We start from the raw sequence: 20,041 nt of genomic DNA, 5'->3' as shown, positions 1-20,041 counted from the left end.
AAGAACTAGTTCACCTTAATTTATTTGTTTTTTTTTAGCTGCACAGAGCTGCTCTGAATGTTCATAAGAACTGGCTTCAGCTGTACCAGTAGCTGCATTGTCTGATTAGCTAGCAGCATTAGCCTGCTGGGTGCATGCCAGGTGCCGAAAATCAGACTTTGGCTGCTGTAAAACACGATGCTGGGAAACTCTCTGTACCTCTTGGAGTGTGAGCGGTCCTTCACGGTCTCGTTCTTGTTATGAGCATGTTCAATGAATGTGTTTTTTTAGCACGTGGATCTGACGACGATTTAGCTTCTTATTAATCTATAAACGGACATCATGTAAGTTCAGCTGACAATCTGTTCTAGATCTAAGATTTAACTTGGGATGAATTCCCTTGACGCTGTGTCAGACTTCCGCAGATGCATCAGATCGATCCAACCTCCGTTCAACAAACGACCATTTTAAAAGTTTTGTTCTCCTCTTGAGGACAGACCTGACAAAGTTTGAATTATTACTTCTTACAAATCAGCGTCATGATGTTGAAATTTCGGCAAAAGTAAGACCTGTCAATAACAAGTAAATCACAAGTTTCTCTTTCTGTAACAATGCAGCGCGCGAGAAAGGAAGTCGATTATTGCTTAGCGCCCGGCACGCTCACCCGTGTCCCCAGAGGCTGTATCGTCTCAGACTATAGCTGATGGGAACCGAGATTACTGAAGTAGTACACAATACTTAAATTGCACTAGAACCATATGGGATGATAAATGACTTATATTGCCATTACAGGAGAAACAGAGTTACAGCTTAGATTTCAAGGAAACACTGGTACTTCCTCTTCCTGTCAGAAGGTTCTGGCCTCCACACAGTTCCTAAATACCTGTTAATGGACACCTTGTTTGTCATCTTCACCTTACATGGTTAGAAAATCTGCAGTTTTTTTAGTTAAGATTATCTCAACCAATGAAATTATTTCCTTAAGGGCCGCTCTGTCTCTGCCAAATGTTTGTCCCAACCTGCCTGCAGCCCTCTTCACTTTGCATCTCATTTGTTGATGCGGCAGCCTCAGCATCCTGCCTTTTGATGGGCAACATGTAAACAAGACCCGCTTTTGTTTAGACACCGAGGCCTGGACACATCGCACAAAAAAGTGGGTCAGGACAGTGAGTGACAGCAAAGCAGAAACACGGCAGGACAGAGGGACGTCGGGGGGACAATACAACACCACAATAGTCGTGGATTAACACACAGAGAGCGGCTCTGACAGAAAAGCATTTGGCGAGGGAGGGGAGGCCGGGCAGGCCGGAGGGTGAGGCAGGGACAGAGGACAGCGTTGACATGAGAGAATGTGAGTGTGTGAAAGAGGGAGCAGCAGAGGAAGTTATTGCCTTTGGTTTGTGTTACAGTTTGGATGCCGATAGTGTGATGAGATCATAACAAGGTCTTTGCTGAGCCAGTGGAGGAGCCTTATAAGGACGCAGATTTTGGTCAATCAGTGTGTCCAAAAGGTTTATGCCAGAATGAGATATATCAACTAAAATTACATCACATTTAGAAAAGATATGAGTAAAACTGTTTAGTCTGGTGAAGTGGTTTCTACTGAGTCAAAAGCTGCATTTCCAGCACAGGAACCTTCCCCAGGGACTTTAGGAGGTAGTCAGTGCATTTATTTACCCTGCAAAAGGTCCCTGCTACAGGGGGACTACTTTCTGAGAGTACAGGGGCTTAAGGGAGGGACTTTCAGCACTGGACATTTCTGATTGGTTAATTACTTGCAGAATTCAAAAGGCCACTTTCTCAAGTCAGCTCGCCAGTTTGCCTTATCTTCACAGATCTGCAGACAACAATGGGCTGGAGGAACCTTTTAATCCCTTGAGAAGTCGCCCCTGGGACTGAAAGTCCTGGGTACTTTTGGAAACAGCTTTTAATCTTCCCTTGACTGAAACTTTGGTAAACGTTTACTGTCTGTTGTGCGAGAATCTCGAAGATCTCAGTTTCGTTCTCTTTGGCGGCACCTGTGGCGATAAACGATAATTGCAGGAGCACACTTCCCAGATATCCAGACAGTGTTGCATGTGTGACGTCCACGGTTGGCTCCGGTTGTAACTCTTGATTTTCCTGGCTGACGGTCACTTTCCTTTTCAGACTGTTTGCTTCATCTGAGCGTCGAATCTGTTTCTTTTTCTTTGGATTTTCACGTATTGTTGAAGTTGTATCTGTAGTCATCCATCTTTTCTTTGTTTGTTCAGCCATAGTAGATTACTGTTTACTTGCAACACTTGCAGAGAGCGGAAAAGCAGCCGCTTAGCTCCGCCTATCCTCTCTGGCAGACCAACCACTGCTGGCTGATGGAAAACGTGTCACTAACTGGGCGCCGCTTGTGATTTTTTTCCACCAAAGTCGCCACAGACACCCAGTCTGTAATACTGCAAATGCAAAGGCTTTCATCAGTGGGCCATCGGCTAAATCACCATTGTGTTGCCTCATTCAGTGATAGATAGTAACTTAACAGACATTTATTTACATGAAAATCTTCTAGATTGATTTCAGTACACGCTCATTGTCATGTTCCCAAAGTAATGAATTGTTATAAAAACAATAACTCTATCAAATACAATACTTTCCTCAAGCCTACACCAGCTACTCAAGTTCAGCTCAACAGCTTAAGTTCAAGTCAGCACCTCCAAGTCTGAGGCCGTGGTTCTCTGCCAGAAAAGGGAGTGAGTGTCTGCCTCAAGTGAAGGAGTTTCAGTATCTCGGGGTCTTGTTCACATGTGTGGTCCAAGCGGCCGTAATGAGTATCCTCCGCAGGGTGGCTGGGCTCAGCTTTAGAGATAGGGTGAAGAGCTCGGAGTAGAGCTGCTACTCCTTCGCATCGAAAAGAGCCAGTTGAGGTTGTTTGGGCATCTGATAAGATCCCGTGGGAGGTTTTCCGGGTACTTCTAACTCGATATCCCAAGAGCTCACTGGAGGGATTTTATATCCCATCTAGGCTGGGAATGCCTCGGGATCCCCCAGTAGGAGCGTTGCTGAGGAGAGGGGCGCCTGGGTTCACGTGCTTAGCCTGCATGTAACCTGGCTCTGGATAAGCAGAAGAAATCAAACTTGACTTTACTTGAACATGACATTTATGATCACTAAACTCAGACCAGTTTGTTGACTTATGTCTCAAGAGTTAAATGCTGCAGCAGCTCTTGCACCAGCTGACCTCCGTGTGTCCTGTGAGCCTCTCGATGCTGCAGGTTCACCTTTAATTAATCCACCAAACAGCCACATTCCAGGACATCCCGATCCCGCACTCCTTTGAGACTCAACGTCCCGGTGCAGAGCGGCGTGGAACGTTTCCTCTGATTTCATGAGGAACAAATGCATATTTGTCCAGGAGTTTCCAGGGGGAACAATGATATCAGCGCACTCGCAGAGCACTGGGATTTCCTGCTACACCCAGAGGACCCTCATCTCTGTGGCCTGTAACACACATCACCTTGAGGAGAGGGAGGGGAAGGTGTTGCCTCTGTGACGTGTGAAAAACACATGAGCTTGTGTTTGCTTTTTATTTATTGCAGAAAATCCATTTAAATCACTAAAATATTTACATCATGATTATTTTGTAGGCAATAAGTCACAGATTTGAGCCAAACCAGGAACTTTGTGATGAATGAGACCCAGAGTGTGAAAAATGAATACACAGCGTCAGCTCCGATCTGTGTGGAGCAGCAGAGCTTCTGCGATCGTCTGTGTGTGTATACGAGTGTGTGATTTGTGTGGGAGCACTCACACATGTGATGTATGTGCTCTGCAGTGTATTTATTTTTACCCTTGTATGTTTGTATGAGGTTGTCTGTATAACGTAAATCCTGCCATGATTGTGTTTGTGTATGTGTGCAGAGCCGTATGCTCTGTGTGTATTTATTCCTGTCAGCTCAGGATCGTGCAGGAGAGTCGTGTTCTTCAAGCCCCAGAGGTTGCTCCCTCTCCTGTGCCCCGAGGGTCGCAGGTGGAAGGTGAAAATGTGGATCAAAAAAAGCCTCTAAAATTGTTGGCTTTTCGTGCAAGAGCAGGCGAGCTGAACCAGCCTCACGTCTGGCATTACCATCAGCCATTTTCTCTCTTAAGTTGTCGTCTCTGCGAGTGACTCATGCAAAATTCTTTCCAGTAATAATGAATATTGCTTCCTGGCACAGAGGCTGGTAAAGAATTGGGTCTGTTAAAAACAGAAAATGACCCTAGCTTACTCAAAGCGAGGCCTGACTTGGATGTCTCGGAAACTTACAGATGAAACAAAGCAGCTGTGATAGACAAAAGGAAAGAGAAGCGCAGACTCATGAAGAATGTACATATGACACAGGTGTAACATGCACAGGCCTGCAATAAGTCCAATGATTTCCATAGAATGAGGTCGGTTTATTACTTTTCAAGAAATAAACTTCTGTCTCCTGTTTTTCCTGGCAAGTTCGCGAGCAATAACTTAAATCGTAAACCTGTCGAGTTGAGTGTCTTCATTAGGGCCGGTGTTATTGTCCTCACATCACTGCTCACTGTCAGAAACGCAGCACAGACACGCCCCCTCATCACCTCCGGGTAAAGTAACCTGAAGAAAGACGACGCTCACCTTTGTTGAGGCACATGAACTGAATGTGCAAGAAAACTACAGTAAAGTAAAATATTTACTTTGCAGAGTATTTTACACAAAATCACAACAGTATCTTAATTTCCCCCGAATTTCCCGCCTGGGGATCAATAGAGGATTATCTTTATAAGAGGTTAATGCATCATTGATTTGCTTCTTGCTTTTACTTTTAGGACTTATTCTGTTTTAAAGTAACAATCTTTAACTTTTTCATTTAAATAAATGTCTGTTAAGTCTCTATCTATCGCCGAAAGAGGTAACACAATGGTGATTGAGCCCATGGCCCACTGATGAAAGCCTTTGCATTTGCAGTATCACAGACTGGGTGTCTGTGGCGACATTTGCGGAAAAAATCTCAAGCGGCGCCCAGTTAGTGACGAGTTTTCCATCAGCCAGCAGTGGTTGGTCTGTCAGAGAGGGTAGGTGGAGCTAAGCGGCTGCTTTTCCGCTCTCTGCAAGTGTTGCGAGTAAACAGTAATCTACTATGGCTGAACAAACAAAGAAAAGATGGATGACTACAGATACAACTTCAAAAATAAGTGAAAATCCAAAGAAAAAGTACCAAACTCGACGCTCAGATGAAGCAAACAGTCTAAAAAGGAAAGCGACCGTCAGCCAGGAAAATCAAGAGTTACAACCATGACAAAGGGAGCTAGCCGTAGACGTCTGGTTAAATTGGGACGTGTGTCCCCTTTATTACCAATTGTCGCCAGTGGGTGGCACTCAAGAGCACGAGATTGTTACTTTAAAAGATTCTCATTGTAACCAAAGAACTGTTCTCTGGCAAGTTGCTGTAAATCAAGTTAGCATCAGCTATTTCTTCATAAGATATAATGCAACCCTGCTGTGTGTGCATGCTGGTATGAGTTGCTTAATGACATCCAGACACTGATCAGTACCCTACAGTGCTGCAGGAACAAGAATATTTAAAACTAGCTTTCCCATCCATCCATTATCTATACCATTTTTCCTGTTCGGGGTCGCGGGGGGAGCTGGAGCCTATCCCAGCTGTCATTGGGTGAGAGGCGGGGTTACATGGTCACATTGACTGGCAGTCCAGCCAGTCAATCACAGGGCTGACACAGACAACCATTCACACTCAAATTCACATCTCCAGGCAATTTAGAGTCACCACTGAACCTAACAAGCATGTCCTTGAACTGTGGGAGGAAGCCGGAGTCCCCGGAGGGAACCCACGCATGCACGGGGAGAACATGCAAACTCCACACAGAAAGGCCGACTGCGTCCAAGCCTGGATGCAAACCAGGAAACGTCCAGCTGTGAGGCAACAGTGCTAACCACTGCACCACCATGCAGCCGGAAATCAGCTACATCTACGTCACTCACTAATGTGTTTGGTCTGGGCCTTGGAGATGCAAAAGAGGTGTGGGTTCATGTTCCTGAACAAAACTCTGCCTCTGTTGCAGCTTGTCCACAACAGCGTCACACAACTTAAAAAAAATCAAACTCAAAATGTCCTTAGATAAAAGATTATGTACATATTTGATTGGTCAAACTACACAAAAGCCTCGCAGATTCAGAGTTGAATATTAAAGTACATGTAGTGTTGATACAGTTGTCTCTGCACCACCGCCGTCAGGTGAGGTGGATAGATGGATGGAGAGATGAGAGGGGGAGAAGAGGGATGTCGGTTTCGGAGAGGAGGAATGTCCTGACAGGCCCCGGCATACTGAGCCTCTGACTGTCACATTTGTTCTAGGCAGTGGAAACATTTCTCAACAAGCTTGAAAGCCCCTCAAACCATTTTCCAAAACAGCCCGAATCTGTCTGGCAAGGTGTTGGACGCCATCTGTGCACTTCAGTGTCACCTGTCCCTCTTGCTCTCAATCTCACAGCTGGAAATGTTCCATGTAGATAGTCAATGACAGGACAGGCTTCTTCTGGCTAAATCAAACTTTTTGCCACATTTGCAATTCAAACTAACTTCATAAAAACCTAACAGACACCCTGCTATCAGCTGCTTTCACTCTGGTATCCTCATTTCTCGGTGGCATCATTTCCTGTTTTGTGGGAAGATAACAGGCACCATCTGCTGCCATGACGGGTACAAAACAAACATCATAAAAGCTGATGGGAGCATTTTCCTGTTGAATTAGGCTCTGACAAACCTGCAGGTGTGTGCCTGTCACACAGGAAGCTGGCATGAGGCTGGAAGTCTGCCCCCGGAGTGGGTGGTTTGTTAACGGTTGTAGTGCAGGAACAAGTAAATCGGAGGGAATTTATGTGTAACCATCAGTAAGCACCATGTTGACAAGCGTTACGTTTCCCTAGCAACAAAAGCGGCCTTGGGTCCCATGAAAGGCGTATATAAGTCTAAATTATTATGATTATTATTATTGTTATTATTATTATTATTAGGCTATAAAAATGAATTGCGGGCGCAACGTCCCAATTTAACCAGATGTCCACGGTTGGCTCCCTTTGTTCTCTTGATTTTCCTGGCTGACGGTCGCTTTCCTTTTTAGACTGTTTGCCTTCATCTGAGCGTCGAGTTTGTTTGTTATTGTTGAAGTTGTATCTGTAGTCATCAATCTTTTCTTTGTGTGTTCAGCCATAGTAGATTACTGTTTACTCGCAACACTTGCAGAGACCGGAAAAGCAGCCGCTTAGCTCCGCCTACCCTCTCTGGCAGACCAACCACTGCTGGCTGATGGGAAACGTGTCACTAACTGGGCGCTGCTTGAGATTTTTTTTTCCACGAACGTCGCCACAGACACCCAGTCTGTAATACTACAAATGCATCAGAGGGCCACAGGCTCAATCACCATTGTGTTCTGCGATAGCTAGTGACTTAACAGACATTTATTTAAATAAAAATCTTCAACATTATCACTTTAAACACACTCAACTCAAACTTTCACTCAGAACAGAAAACACAGAAAGCCAACTGATGGTGTTGACCCTCCGGAGACAAAAACCCAGCTGAACAGAGAAACCACAACCTCCTAATGTAGCCTCTCAGCCAGGCTGATTGCCACCAGCTGAGGGAGAAAATCACAGGTGCAGTCAACAGCTCCTAATCAGCAGGGAAACCTGTGACTAACTTTGGATCTCTGTCCACAACACAAGCAGTCCACTGCCTTTCTCTGAGCATGCTGAAATGCGGTTTTTTGCACTGTGAGGTTGAAGACATATTCAAACTTTGAGAGGGGTTTTTTTCAGACCCGAGGCCTTTTCCCCTGAGAGTTTGGTATGTTTACTGAAGCTGGATGTGAACTTGGTTGCGGCCCAGAAAAGCCTGCAGCTCAACTCTCGTAGAGTCCACTAGCTGAATTAATAAACTTGTGTCACCTGTCTTTGTGTCACAAAGTAAAAAACATAACAATAACGTACAGTACATACCAGGTTATAACTGCAGATTCAGTTTGTTTTGGAGAGAAGGAGACGTCTGTGGACAATTTGGCTCTTGTTAGATACCTAAAAACAAGCAGAGCGCTAATAAACAAGCTAAGCTAGCGGCTCAGCTTGCAGCCCTTCAGACCTGCCATGTTCACCAAGTGTCAGATAAAAAACATTTTAACATGAGATAGCTTAATTGAGCTAAGGTCTGATTAACATTACATTTCTGTCTAGCACTACATTGTTGTTGTTTGCTATCATCACGACATTAAAGTCATTTCATGCAGCTCTAAACCAGTGTAGCTAACAAATTACGGTATCAGCATTGCTATTGGTGTACTTGCCAGTATCCGAGCCTCCAATTTTGGCAGTCTCTGAGGCATTTTCAGATACTGGTAGCGGTGTCAGAACAACTCTACTTAAGGGTTAACTTCTCAATAAAGAAATCGACACTAACAGCGCTTGTGTACACACAGTGTATTGTGTAAAGCTGTGAATGAAACCACCCATCTAAGAAAAGTCAGCATTGTAGCTTTGAACTTGTTGGCAGGGAAACATTTGAATAGCTGTTTGTATCCCCTTTCAGTTTGCCACCTTTAAGTTGGAAGTAGAACAGCCTCTTGTGTCATCACCCTAAAGGGCTTTTTAACTCTAAAAATGGAAAACATGACCTCACGTCAAGCGGGAGAATTGTCTGTACGTGTAGCACTCTTTCTCCTTCAATGAAATACTCAGAACCTCAGAGACCTCAGGGGGGAAATGATCACTCAGGACTTTGGTTGTACGCGTTGTTATGCTCGTATTTAAAGAAACTACATAGTCACTATTGAGCAGAGAGAAAATAGCAACAGCATCATTTACGCTGCATTCCCTCTAATCTTTAAGTAACACCCTGTCATCCCAGGACTGATAGAGATTTCACGCCCTGTGCCAAAGGGATGTAATTTCCTCTCACGGATGGCAGACAAAGAATTACTCTCTTAAGTGATGAGGGTTTGGCTCCAACCAGGTGAGAGACACTGATGTTTTTCTCCCTCCTTGAAAGTGATTTTGAGGCTGCACTTCACGTGAAGGATGACAGCATCGGAAGGTATGCGGAGCAGCTGTCGGGTCATGCTCGATACCACACTGGGACAATGTTTCTAGTGTTGAGTCAGACAGACCCACAAAACTATTGGCAACTTTTTTTGTTTGCTTTTTTGGGTAAAAGTGTCCCCTTTCATTCCATTAAACATGAGATATTGATCACATGGTGTTATCTGATGACCAATAATTGTCTTGAAAAAGAACTCAGAACAAATTGACCACCAAAACAGTAGAAAAACCTAAACCCAAATAGCCTCTTTCCCCTTGAGAGTGCAATAGAGGACAGAAAACTTTAATGACTGTTTAAGGTTAGAATCTCTAAGTTTCATTCTCTTTGGTGGCACCTATGGCGATATACAGTCATTGCGGGAGCACACTTCCCAGATATCCATACAGTGTTGCATGTGTGACGTCCACGGTTGGCTCCGGTTGTAACTCTTGATTTTCCTGGCTGACGGTCGCTTTCATTTTTAGACTGTTTGCCTTCATCTGAGCGTCGAATTTGTTTCTTTTTCTTTGGATTTTCACTTCTTGTTGAAGTTGTATCTGTAGTCATCGATCTTTTCTTAGTTTGTTCAGCCATAGTAGATTACTGTTTACTCGCAACACTTGCAGAGAGCGGAAAAGCAGCCGCTTAGCTCCGCCTACCCTCTCTGGCAGACCAACCACTGCTGGGCGCCGCTTGTGATTTTTTTCCACCAAAGTCGCCACAGACACCCAGTCTGCATACTGCAAATGCAAAGGCTTTCATCAGTGGGCTAAATCACCATTGTGTTGCCTCATTCAGTGATAGATAGTGACTTAACAGACATTTATTTAAATGAAAATCTTCCAGATTATTACTTTAAAGTAGCCATGAAGTATTGCCAGCTAAATTTGGTTAAAAGCGTCCATGGAGGGAATGAAATGTAAGTGACACTAACATTAGTAAGACTTAAAATTGAAGAGCACTAAAACTAAGGATTTTTAATTGGAAGCGATGATATTATGAAAAAACACATGTTCAGTATGTAAAAACTCAATGTGCAAAGAAACCATATCAAGCAAATGAATGCAGAGTTAAGTATAAAGAAACACCTAGTTGAATGATAGGCACCTCTTCTGCATTAAAGTACTTTCCAGCGTTGGCGTTGGTTTTAACTCTCTTCTAAAAAGACTGTGTCCTCTGGATGTCGAACTTCATCTCTAGACAGCAACAACACAGTCAAACCTTTGTGCAATTTGGTTTAAAGGTGAAACTGTTATCAAATCGCTAATTTGTGCAGCTGCAGATTTTCACAATACTGCAGACTAAAATGGTGCCAAGTTTCTTCACTCTCGTTACTTGCTCCACATTTGCCATGCGATGCAATACACAATCTCTACCGCCCTCAGTCTGTCCTTTTGTGGCACAAAAGGTCATCTTAGTAGTTATAACTGAACAAACAATCAAGCCGTTAGGAGGGAATGTTAAGTCAAGACACCAAACAACCTCATGACTGGAATCTGTATGGGGTACACCAGAACTAAAATTAAAACTTGCTTTCATGCCAAGTTACCTGTTCAGTTTAAGAACTAAAGGTAGCAATAATTTACAATTAAGCTTCCTCGAACCTCCTTGACTGACACTTTAAACTCATTAGGAAAATGTTTGCTGAGGAATAATGTTGGGAAATTATATTTCCTCTTCCCCTATAGCAGAGCTTGTCTTGTTCGACATGGTTTGGCCAAGTGGTTCTGAAATGGTAAAACAGTTGGAACAACATAATAGTGATATTATACTTTAGTAAAGTTGGGAGATTATCAGCTTATCATCAGCACTTAGCTTATTAATCTTCTTTTCCCCTGTTTTCCCTTGAAACCAGGTAGCTAGCATGAGTTTAAACAAACACAAATGTTGCTCGAGGGTTTCTTCGGATGTGGAAGGAATGCCTGGCTTGTTTAATATCCAAATTAATTGAACCTTTACTTGGTTAGAGGGTAGTTAGGCCAATCCTGTTTGTGGTGTTGTATTGGGAGGTAAAGCTGGGTGTCGTCTGCGTAAGGGTGAAGTAAGACATTAACGTTCTAAATAAGTTTGCCTAGTGGAACCAAATAGATGCAAAACAGGAGAGGACCAAGGACTGAGCCTTGAGGAACACCACATGAGAGATAAATATAAGAGGGTTGAGTTTCAATTGTTAACAGTGGCACAGAAGATCCTTTCAGTGATATAACAGAGAATAAAGAGCCTGTTAATGGACTTTAGATCAGGATGGTGACTTTAGGGCACCAGAGAGTGAGTGATCCATCCATGAACTGACCGGAGGGTCATTTGAAGCACACATGGGTTCCTGAAGGGCCCATCTCAAATCAGAACAGGGCAGAAATGATAAGAAATCTTTCTTAATCAGGGCACATATACAGTTTGAACCAAAGTAAAATGCATAATATAAAATTTTATAATTTCAAATACTTAATAATGTGTCATTGTGTGGATTTATCCAAGCTCCATCTCCCAGGAGGTTCCCACTTCTTCTCACCATAAAGCCTTACTCATGCTGACACAAATACGGGCTGGGCCTGACACGCCCAGCTCCTCCATGAGAATCAGCACATCCCATGCAAGACGCACACACACATCTGCACCAGCCCACACATCCCCAACCACAGCAGCTCTGACTGGAAGCTCTGAATAACTGTTTAAAGATGTCTGCTTTTTCTTTTCTTTCCCTGAATGCTCCATCACCCTCCATCAGGCAGAGGAATGCGAGGGCTTGGCTTTAACTTGGCAAAAACAAGATTTGTGAAACTATGCAACCGATGAAAATAGCAAAACACATCAGAATAATTCTCCTGACTGATGTGCTGTCATTCCGCTCAAATATGCATGCTGTGTGGTTGTTATAATGCATAATGGAATATAATAGAACAGTGGGAAAGGAGAGCGACAAATAGAACTGCTTTCAAAACAACTGAACCCTCTCCACTGATAAACTGTTAATGGTCACGGGAGGTCGAAGCCCACTTAAGTATGCATTGGCTAGAACATGGAAAACCTTCCAGGTGTCTCACATTCATAGACAGACAAAGGCATTCACAGCTATAGGCCATTTGGAGTTCCATCTCACTTGTCCTGCATGTGTTTAACTGCGGGCGGAAACAGAGGCACCTGGAGGAAACCCACAAAGACAGGAAGAACATAAAAGTTAAAGGGTAACTCCTTCCAATTAAACAAACAAAACCTGGTGATATCTTGTCATGTCCTTGGTTTTATTCATCTTGTTTTTAAGATTTCCGCCACCAAAATACAAGAGATGAATGGAGAACGCTACATACTATGTGCTACACCCACATGCACCATCTAAACACATACATTTCTTGCTACTTATAGGCCATACACACTTCTTCCTCTGCTGACACTGAACGCTCACATTGAATATAAATCATAACATGTTCTATTGCCTGACATGAGCTTTATTTAGTCTATTTTGTAAATGCGACATAGAAGCCTTTAGGAAAGAGTCACAAAGTCTGCTTGGATGGCGATTGGGGGCAATGAATGGGTGAAACAAACACAGGACTTGTACCCATGAAACTGGAGTTCAAGTCCAGAAGTCATAAGTTATGTCACATATGTAACATCACATAACTTACATCTTAGACAGTATCCTTTATCTATGTATTTTAACCAAAACCACCATCTTTTTTCTAAACCTAACAAAGTAGCGTTGGTGCCAAAACATAACCAAATTGCAACAAATTTTTGTGAGGTTTAAGCATCAAAACAATTTGGTTAGGTTAAGGAAAAGATCACGGTTTGGGCAAGAATTACAAGTCAACGCTGACCTCTGGTTTCACACCAGATAAGAGAAGTGATCCTGGGTGACATTAACCACTTTTGTGTTGCAGGCACCAAATGACTTCCAATTGACATACATGAGACTGATATTCATGCTGACTTACCGTCGCTAGACATTACATTGCTTCTTCAAAGTTCTTTTTATTAGAGTTTTAACTGTTACAATATTATGTTTATGTTGTACAGTAAAGACGTTAAACCATCTAACCCATCGTTAACCCCACTGGCTACATAACTCCGCTTATATGGTTGTATCTAAAGTACTGAAGCCCTAATCAGACATGCATTCATACATTTATCTCTGTTTTCTTGTGATAACGAGTAGCTAATTTCCGGTTGTTTTCTCGAGACGTTGACATATTTATCTCGTTATCTCGAGATAACAGAGCTCATGATGGTTTCCTCGTGATAATTTTCCGTCGATTTGTAAAACAAAACAACAGGCTGCTCACTGTGACATTACACACCACAACATGCCATGCTGCCATTGCCCACTCTAATGAGTGTTGTTGATGTTTCTATGTTTTGCAACTCTGGGAATGCCAGTTATGATCATCTAACGTTAAGGTGGTGCAGTGTTATCCCGTGATAACGAGATAAATAAGAATCTATAAACACGGGAAAACAACATGTATGGATGCATGTTCGCTTAGGTCTTTCCCAATTTGGCAGCAGTGACAGAAAATGTAAGACTTACTCAACAATAAGGAGATGAATTGAAAACTAAATATTTGCAGGCCAGATTCAGGACTTCAAAGTAAACATGTGGGGTCCTCATGAACCCCGGGGGTTAACAGGTTAAAGCTGCAGATAAACCTTTAAACGCTGCATTGACTGAATACATTCTCTATCTTTGTGATCAATATCACTCGAAACATAACGAATGTATTGAGTTACTTATTTCTGTGTTGTCGTTGTGACTATCATCGCTGCTGTGGTGATAATAGCGGGATCAGAACCTTACTGGGTCAATAATTTAGTTACAGAAAAGCTGACTCTACTCGTCTTTATCGCCTTTGTAAGCAAGACCTAAAAGGAGATATAAACAAGCCCAGTGCTGCTGATAACAAACGAACAAAGCGGGTCAATAATGCTTCAGATAAACCTCTAAAAACATTCTTTATCGACTGTGTAAGGATCTCTGCTCCGGTTGCGCTGAGGTATTCTCATTCCTGAGGTACTTCCACACCTGACACACACATGGAGGGTGTGGCGAGCTGAAGAGCCACGAGCCAATAGACACACAGGCTCGCAGACACACACACTGTGCCTCCCCGGTAGTTTTCCACAGAAATCTAAGCCCGGGACGTGAATGATGCTTTCACACAAAATGGCAACCGCTGGACGGATTTCAAAATGGCACAAAGATTTCTTTTAACACTTTGGGGCGGAAATCTCCGGTTTTAAATGATGCTACTTTGCGGCAGGGTTTCGCCCTCAAGACACAGCATGAGGCCCAGAACACTTTCATAAGTAAAGCGCTGCATTGTCTCTATCTGTCTGCACACACTCCCCCTCTGTACTCACTGTAGATACTGAGACATCTGCTTTGATACTGATCCCAACACACATGTCACAGATATGGTGAGAGCTCCTACAGACCTTGAAAACTCGTGAAAGTTTGTAGGGGGGAAATAAGGCCTTTACATTTTCTGAAAATGAGTGATTATCATTGTGGTTACTTTTTATTAAACGTCATCACCCAGCCTTTTTAATTCGTCTCACTCGTGACTTCTCTTCCCCCAAATATCACACTTCACTTCCTGAGAAAAACACCCTGATAGAGGTCAACGCAGGACACAGCAGCATTTTCAAAATACACTGCTCCTGCTGTAATCTGCAGCTCTATATATATCCTTCAGGTTGGAAAAGTACAAGGTCTTTAAAGTGAAAATAAATGAACAGCCTTGAAACGTTACACCTTTAATGCCTCTCTGTGCTCTTCACTTTCCTGAAAGAGACTACCAACACTTCACATCCTGAGGTAAACACATACGGAGGTTTGAGCCAGTAATACAGCAACTTACTAATATACCTAAAACGTAAAGGATACCGAAATCATGAGAACAAATGGATGATAGCCTTTATCCCCAAACCTTTCAAATATAAAGGGCCAGTTCGCAGATTTTCAACCTCAGTCCTGTCATGCTATTATGAGGAGCTAATGACATTATGGTTGGAAAAAAATGCAATTTTCCTCTGTGCCTTTGGAGGACGCTATCTGCGTCTCCAACAGGCCCTGGAAAACCTCCACCAGACTACGTAAAATGCGTCATCTACACTTCCTCAATCTAGGATGCCGCCTCAGATGTCATGTCTCGTTCGAAAATCGTCAGGTTTGAAATGTAAAATGCAGACCTGAAGATTTTGTACACGATCCACCGGTATATTCTCATTGCATTTCGGATTCTGTAGCTCTCTGAGCCATTGCCTGCAGCGATCAATGTCCTTGACTGGAAAACGGTAGTATTTCCCTCCAGCGTCTCTCGCTGGGCCATTCCGTTCAGAGGGAGGGGCGCAATGCATGCTGGGTGTTGTAGGAATGCAGAACGGGTGAAACCATGAGCTGTTTGTACGACTTTCTCCACAGCTATGGCGGCAATTTAAAATATTATTGCTTCTATCGATTACAGAGAACACCAACTTTGACTGACAGTGGCTCCTTTAATTTTTAAGTGATTAGACAATTTTCATGTAATAAAGTTACGAGAATAACAGTTTTACTGGAGTTGTGGCATCCTCCTGTCATCTCAATTGTTCTTGGTAGTCATAAAACTCAGTCCGAAATTCATCCATGCATTATCTATACCACTTATCCTGTTTAGAGTTGGATGTGTGTGTGTGCGTGCGGAGGGAGGGGGCTGGAGCCAATCCCAGCTGTCATTGGACGAGAGGCAGGGTACACCCTCGACTGATCGCCAGTCAGTCAAAGGGCTGACACATAGAAACAGACAACCTTTCTCACTCACCTACAGGCAATTTAGAGTCACCAATTAACTTAACAAGCATGTTGTTGGACTGTAGGAGGAAGCCGGAGTACCCGGAGAGAACCCACACATGCACGGTGAGAACATGCAAACTCCACAGAGGAAGGCCCACTACTTCCAAAATGGGATTTGAATCAGGAACCTTCTAGCTGTGGGGCGACAACGCTAACCACTGCACCACCGTGCAGCCTGTGATGAGATCGAACATGTTTTTACTCTTTGTTAATGCAAAAAGTATTCAGTATTCATTCTCCAGCACCAAACAGGAAGCAGCAAATCGGGTACTTAGAAAACACTGAGGGGACTCAGTGGACGCTCAAGCTACTGCACACACTGGTGCTGCTATCACCGCGTTCTCACTGAATACGACGCAACAGTTTGACGCTTGCCAGTCTCCAGTGAATGTTTATGAAATGAGGAAGTAAATACCTAGCTAGTGGTATGTTAGCTTGTGATGTTAGCCCAGCTAAAGTCACAGCATCACTGCACAGGTAACAACTTCACAAGGGCAGCTGTGACTAAAGCTGCTAAAAGTTTTAGCTCTATGTAAACTTTTTTGTCCATTTCCACCAGAAGCATGATGGGAAATAATCTCAACAAGAATCTCGACCCTACAAGATACCCACTCTTACAGTCTGCAACTTAAATGTCTTAAGATGTGAGAGGGTGTCGGACAGTCTTCTCAATACAGTGCAACAGGACAGGACGGGTCAGATTCTGGTTACTTTTGTCTGTCATCGATCTACTATGTTGTGTACATTTACATGGCCTGGGTAGTCCAGCCGGTCTCCATGGCAACACTGACGATAAGGACAAGTATCTGGTTCCCATTTCGTCAAAATGATACGTTGTGCGGAGGAATCTCCCTGTGGTGGAAGGAGTGGTTGCTATGCTGCGAACAGGCAGTTGCCATGTTGGGAAGTAACCACAGGGCCAGTCAAACAAACATCCCTTCTCTGAGTCACAGGCCGCCTCCCCCCCCGTCCTCACCCAGGTCCACGGAGTTCCCTCGCTAAAAACGTCCTGACTTGCTGTTTGTCTGTAATCATGCCTGATTTCTCACTCGCTCACTTTCAGTTCCTCTCTTACCCCTCTCTCTCTCTCTCTCTCTCTCTCTTCAGGCGCAGACACTGCCTGCTCTGTTACCTCCTCGCTGCCTTTTCCTGCTCCCTCCACTCACACACCCTTCTGACAAAAACAGCTCCTGGACGATATTTTTAGGGGGTCGCCCCCCTCCCATTTTCTTTCCACCTTGTTCCACAAACAAGCACTCCACTTCTGGAGGAGGAAAGCTCAACTCGCTCACTCATTACGGCCTCATCTGGCATGCATGGTTCAGCCCCCTGACCAAGCGCGGCAGTTTGTTTTAACTTCCCCTTCTACAGACGACAAGATAAAGACCAGATCAGACCGCGTGGGTCAATGTTTAAAGAAAGTCCTCTGTCATTTGGACTCAATTTGCATCTTACTTTTAGGATGGTGCTGTCTCTGAGAGTAGGCAAGATGAAATGAGAAGTGCAAACGTCGGCCTGTAATGCCTGCAGTGTGCAGTCATTATTTCTAAGAGTGTAACATTCAAGTTCAAGTTTTATTTTTGAGCCTGAGTCCAAATCAGAGTCCAAACACAACAGCCAAACAAATGCACATGTAAGCATGTTGCACGGATGTAAACGCACATGCAGGTGAACACACCTGCCAGCACTTTCTTGAAATTGAAAGGAAGAAGGGCCTTATAAGAGAAAGTCTGAATGCAGTCAATAATCGAGTCCAGGTCCAAGTCCGAGTCATCAGTGCTCGAATCCAAGTCTAGTCAAGAGTCCCTAAATCTGGACTCAAGTACAACAACACTGTTGAGTGCTTTCTGGATGTATTCTACTGGTTACATCCTGTGTTACCCGGTTAAAAGGTCATAGGTCAAACTATTCAGCACACAGCCAGTGTTCCACCTCTCTGTCATTAAACCTTTGTGCTGGAGGGCGTGGCTCTGGCCTTTTGGGTCTCATTGTTACATGCATGTAAGCTGAGGAACATTCTTGGAAAAAAGGAGTGTGAGAGAGAGCAGCAGATATCAGAACGCACATTTCCTCTGTTTGTGAACGCAACCTGCAGCGCTGGTGGGAGGATGGGCTCGGCTCAGAGTTCAAGGGCCGCGCTCGGTGACTCCTCGCAAGAGGAAAATAGGAAGGAGGAGGAGGAGGAGGAGGATGGTGGTGTGTTTCTGTAGAGGAGCAGCTGGTCAGGGGTGTTCAAGGTGGAGACAGAAGCTGAGCACATGATAGAGATGAATGAAAAAGAAGGAGACAAGGACACGTGCACCATTTGAGAAATGCAAAAGTCACCATTACAAAGTGTGACGGTTCATTCATCACAAGGTGAGAAAAACAATTCTGAAATGTTCGGTATGACAAAAAACAGAAGACTCTCCTTAAGCAAAAATGATGCTAAAGTCATGCTTAAAGGTCTGCTCTTACAACAGTTCGATGAAATTCTTAGAATCTCCAACGCATTGTCATCCCCAGTCGTCAAGTAGCACTTTGTTACGACCCCTCTTTGATTAGGCATCTGTTTCGAGGTACCCTGAGTGTCTGTTTTAAGGTCTGTTTCCTGTACGTGGTTAGCGTGAAACAGTCTTTTTGGTTAGGTTAGACACATCCATCACCTCTGACCAACCCCACCACCACCATTTATCAGTCTTTAAACTGTCATCTTGAGTGTCTTGAGTGTCTTAGGGTGCTTTCACACCAAAAGTCTGTTTGTTTGATCCGAATCAAAGACCAGATTGTTACACTGTTGCATTTTGCCTCGAGTTTGGTTTGTGTTAACACGGCAGCTTTTATCAGCCGACCAAAGGCTTTGATGCGCGAGGAAACTGCTCTCTGATTGGTCAGAATTTTCACGTGGTAAAACTCCCTGAAGTAAACAAAGAGAGAGAGAGAGCACACACTCCTCAATCACACTCAATACAACTGCGGACTTCTATTTTGTTGTCAGACTTTTTTTTTTACTTCTAACTGAAATTGTTACACAGTTTGATCAGCTCCACTCTCCTTTAGTTTTTCACTGAACAGTGTTAATACCTCCGTACCTCCAGCCTTTGCGAAATTGTTTGGTCAGCCTATATTTCTATTACAGCCCTCGTCTCGTCGCTCCCCCAAGTCTGCCTTCTACTCATCTTGCTGCCTGGCTGCGTGGCTGTCTCTGCAAGTCCGTTAAAAACCCACAAAGCAGTTCTTTGGTTTGCTTTATGTTCTCACCTGAATCAAGCCGGTAGTTTGGTCTGCACCAGAGTTCGAATGCGTGTTCTCACCTGTCCAAACGAACCGGACTTTCAGAGTCCGGACCAAAGCTGTCAGGTGTGAAAGCACCCTATCACTGCAGCGGAAGGATTTAAATTGGCTCATGATTATGTGGGTTATATTGGAATTAGAGTGCATTTCTTTTGGTAGGCATAGGCTAAGTAAGAACAGTGTATTCATCATCACTGCAAAAGGTCAAAGGTCAGTGTCATGGCAGCCTGACCATACCTCCTGGTTAAGTCAGGTAGGTGAAAGCAATGCTAGAGGAAGAGTAATGACAGGATGAAGGTGAGATCAGGAAGGCTTTCAATCCTGTTTTCCCTCTCCCCACTAAAGCCTTACTGGAAGCAGTGGCACACGGCTTTGTTGTGTTGCACGTTTCAGAGGTTTTGAATGAAGGAATGACACAGTGGTTGAGCCTCATAAGTGGAAAAAATCATGGCCTTAGGACATGGGTAATTTAGCAAAACTGTGCAGACAAGTTGGCAGAGAAGTGCTGACTACCAGCAAGAAACACTAAAGGAAGGAGGAAGGGAGTAAACTTAAACTAACTTTGGGAGTGGCAGACTGGGCGGGGTCATTTACATAGAGGATTTCAAACAGGACAACCGCACCACAGGCTGATATTTAGATACTGTGTGAGCTGTGAACAAGCTTTAAATGTTATGTTATTTAGAGCTGATTAGGATTATAAATACTATATACTGTAACCTACGGCCCTACCTACACTGCCTTCCAATTTAGCTAAAAGATTTATAAAACGAATGTCCAATAAAATGTTCTCTAAACTTAAGTCTGACTTTGTTTAAACATCTGATATGACTTTTTAATGATGTTTGATTGCGCTCAGATTTGAACCGACAACATACATGTACAAAAA

The sequence above is a fragment of the Semicossyphus pulcher genome, unplaced genomic scaffold, assembly GCF_022749685.1.
Source record: "Semicossyphus pulcher isolate SPU_LCO1_2020_fin unplaced genomic scaffold, fSemPul1.0.p SCAF_8, whole genome shotgun sequence".
NCBI classification, from domain to species: domain Eukaryota; kingdom Metazoa; phylum Chordata; class Actinopteri; order Labriformes; family Labridae; genus Semicossyphus; species Semicossyphus pulcher.
This window is presented reverse-complemented; position numbering follows the sequence as displayed.